Here is a 4,221-nt window from a genome sequence, read left to right on the forward strand (position 1 = left end):
CATCCCAGGCATGCAGTGATGGTTTAATATACGAAAATCCATCAAAGTAATCCAGTGCATAAACAAACTCAAAGACAAAAACCACATAATCATCTCCTTACATGCTGAGCAAGCATTTGACAAAATCCAATATCCCTTCATGATAAAAGTTTTGGAAAGGTCAGGAATTCAAGGCACATACCTAAACATAATAAAAAGCAATCTACAGCAAAGCAGTAGCCAACATCAAACTAAATAGAGAGAAACTTGAAACAATCCCATTAAAATCCGGGACTAGACAAGGCTGCCCACTTTCTACCTACCTATTCAATATAGTATTTGAAGTTCTAGCCAAAGCAATTCGACAACAAAAGGATATCAAGAGGAAACAAATTGGAAAGGAAGAAGTTAAAATATCACTATTTACAGATGATATGATAGTATATATATATATATGTATATATATATATATGTATGTATGTATATATATATATATATGTATGTATATGTATATATGTGTGTGTGTATATATATATATATATATATATATATATATATATATATATATGTGTGTGTGTGTGTGTGTGTGTGTGTGTGTGTGTGTGTGTGTGAACCCAAAAATTCCACCAGAGAACTCCTAAACCTGATAAACAGCTTCAGTGAAGTAGCTGGATATAAAATTAACTCCAATAAATCAATGGCCTTTCTCTACACAAAGGATAAACAGACTGAGAAAGAAATTAGGGAAATAACACCCTTTACAATAGTCACAAATAATATAAAATACCTTGGTGTGACTTTAACTAAGGAAGTGAAAGATCTGTATAATAAGAACATCAAGTCTCTGAAGAAAGAAATTGAAGAAGATCCCAGAAGATGAAAGATCTCCAATGCTCATGGATCAGCAGGATTTATATAGTAAAAGTGACCATCCTGCCGAAAGCAATCTACAGATTCAATGCAATCCCCTTCAAAATTCCAACTCAATTCTTCACTGAGATAGAAAGGGCAACTTGCAAATTCATCTGGAAAAATAAAAAACCTAGGATAGCAAAAACTATTCTCAACAATAAAAGAACCTCTGGTGGAATCACTATGCCTGACATTAAGCTGTTCTACAGAGTAATTGTGATTAAAACTGCATGGTACTGGTACAGTGACAGACAGATCAATGCAATAGACTTGAAGACCCAGAAATGAATCCACACAGCAATGGTCACTTGATCTTTGACAAGGGAGCTAAAACCATCCAGTGGAAAAAAGACAGCATTTTCAACAAATGGTGCTGGCACAACTGGCAGTTATCATGTAGAAGAATGTGAATTGATCCATTATTATCTCCTTGTACAAAGCTCAAGTCTAAGTGGATGAAAGACCTTCACATAAGACCAGAGACACTGTAATTAATAGAGGAGAAAGTAGGGAAAAGCCTCTAAGATATGGGCACAGGGGGAAAATTACTAAACAGAACAGCAATGGCTTGCTGCAAGATCAAGAATTGACAAATGGGACCTCATAAAATTGCAAAGATTCTGTAAGGCAAAAGACACTGTCAATAAGAAAAAAAAGGCCATCAACAGATTGGGAAAGGATGTTTGCCAATCCAAATCTGATAGGTGACTAATATCAAATATATACAAAGAGCTCAAGAAGCTAGGCTCCAGGAATTCAAATAACCCCATTAAAAATGGGGTTCAGAGCTAAACAAAGAATTCTCAACTGAGGAATACTGAATAGCTGAGAAGCACCTGAACAAAATGTTCAACATCCTTAATCATCAGGGAAATGCAAATCAAAACAACCCTGAGATACTACCTCACACCAGTCAGAATGGCTACGATCAAAAAATCAGGTGACAGCAGATGCTGGCAAGGATGTGGAGAAAGAGGAACATTCCTCCACTGCTGGTGGGATTGCAAGCTTGTACAACCACTCTGGAAGTAAGTCTGGAGGTTCCTCAGAAAATTGGACATAATGCTACCAGAAGATCCAGCAATACCTCTTCTGGGCATATACCCAGAAGAAGTTCCAACTGGTAATAAGAACACATGCTCCATTATGTTCATAGCAGTATTATTTATAATAGCCAGATGCTGGAAAGAACCCAGATGCCCCTCAACAGAAGAATGGATACAGAAAATGTGGTACATTTACACAATGGATTGCTACTCAGCTATTAAAAACAATGAATTTATGAAATTCTTCAGAAATGGATGTATCTGGATGATATCATCCTTAGTGAGGTAACCCAGTCACAAAAGAAGTCATTATATATGCACTCACTGATAAGTGGATATTAGCCCAGAAACAGAACACCCAAGATACAATCTGGAAAACACAAGAAAATCAAGAGGGAAGACCAATGGGTGGATACTTCATTCCTCCTTAGAATAGGGAACAAAATACACATGAAAGGAGTTACAGAGACAAAGTTTGTAGCTAAGACGAAAGGATGGACTATCCAGAGACTACCCCACCAGGGGGATCCATCCCATAATCAGCCACCAAACTCAGACACTATTGCATATGCTAGAAAAGTTTTGCTGAAGGGACCCTGTTATAGTTGTCTCATATGAGGCTATACCAGTGCCTGGCAAATACAGAAGTGGAGGCTCACAGTCATCTATAGGATGGAACACAGGGCTCCCAATGGAGAAGCTAGAGACAGCACCCAAGGAGCTGAAGGGCTCTGCAACCCTATAGGTGGAATAACAATATGAATTAATCAGTACCCCCAGAACTCATATCTGTAGCTGCATATGTAGCAGAAGATGGCCTAGTTGGCCATCACTGGAAAGAGAGGCCCCTTGGTGTTGCAAAGTTTATATGCCCTGGTACAGGGGAATGCCAGGGCCAAGAAGTGGGAGTGGGTGGGTAGGTGTGCAGGGCAGAGGGAGGGTATAGGGAACTTTCGGGATAGCATTTGAAATTCATATAAAGAAAATATCTAATAATAAATAAATAATTTTAAAAAAAGATCAGAAGGAGTAAAAGGGCTCCCCCCCCCCTCAGGTAAGGCTGCCTATGGGGCTGGAACTGCTACTGGATTGAATTCAGGGGCTGATAATGAGGGGCAGGAGCAACAGCGCAGATATAGGATAGACCCAAATTGATAACAGGCAATGACAGGGCCATTATTTAAATAGGTAGGCCCCCTGTAGCAAGCAGGAGATAACTGAAAGATACACTGTATCTACAGACATGCTGAGACAGTTTCCACAGGTGCTTATCAGGTGTGCAGGACTGCTGGTGCCACATCTGGCTGCAGCTACTCATGTGCCACAAAATTTTCTGGTGCTCTATTGAGGGTCTCCAGCTGTGGTGCACAAGTTGGATCTGGCTCCAGATTTGCTGTTTTCCCTGCCGATTTACACCCATTGTATCTCTGGATCTGAGGGTGTGTGTCTCCCCAGATGTGAGTCTTCCTCATCCTGGGTCTGTGAATCCTTGGCCTTCTTTTTTTTTTTTTTCTTGCAACATGGTCAGGAGCCTATTGACACGGATACTAAGATCTGAGTGTGCCATGTACACTCTGAAGGAGGCCTTTAGGTATTTCAGAATCAGCAGGTCTGAGGGCTGGCAAAAGTCCTCAGGATTCCTGTCTATCCAAGTGTCCATGAAGCTACAGAGGGTGCCCTTTATTTGTTCATCCCCTTCAGAATAAGAGCCGAAGTTTGCATACCTCATGAAGAGCAGGTCCAGTATGGGGGGGGGTGGCAAAGAAGGAATCCCATTCCTGCAGAGAAGGCACCAGGCTGTTCAGCTTAACTATAGTCTCTGCACTGATGTGTGACTCTCTCTGGGGCTCTCTTAGGTCTCTTAGGTAGAAGCATTCTCACCCTGGTCTGTGTGGTCCCGGTCCTTGGACAAGATTTTTCCCTTTCAGGGAAGCAAGAGTGAACCCTGTGCCTCAAGACAACACTGTGGTCTTCCCTGTTGTCTCTTTTTGAGGCCTGAGTCTCCAGTAGTACAAAGACAGCCAGAGAACATCCTGCCCTCTCTAGTGTCTCTGACTAGTGAGCCTATAGGCTATGCTCTAAGCAGGGGCTTCCCTGGTTACCAAGGTTCTGCATTGTTTTGTCAATAGGGTGATTCCATTATTGTCCCTTCTTCGAAAGGACTTTTTAAAAAATTGGATATTTACTTATTTACATTTCAAATGTTATCCCCTTTCTCTTTTCAGGTTTCCCCTCTGGAAATCCCCTATCCCACCCCCCCCCCTTTACCCTGCTTCTATAAGGG

At 41.0% G+C, this 4,221-nt stretch overlaps 1 non-coding gene across 1 annotated transcript; it reads right to left on the minus strand.

Annotated features, from left to right (window-relative positions):
• Window positions 1-3,001: 3,001 nt before the first annotated feature.
• 4930573C08Rik lies at window positions 3,002-4,003 on the minus strand. Its single transcript, XR_003951582.1, has one exon. It is a non-coding gene; the product is annotated as an RIKEN cDNA 4930573C08 gene (transcript).
• Between the last annotated feature and the right edge of the window lie 218 nt (window positions 4,004-4,221).

This window comes from Mus musculus, chromosome 15 (assembly GCF_000001635.26).
Source record: "Mus musculus strain C57BL/6J chromosome 15, GRCm38.p6 C57BL/6J".
In the NCBI taxonomy this organism is placed as follows: Eukaryota; Metazoa; Chordata; class Mammalia; order Rodentia; family Muridae; genus Mus; species Mus musculus.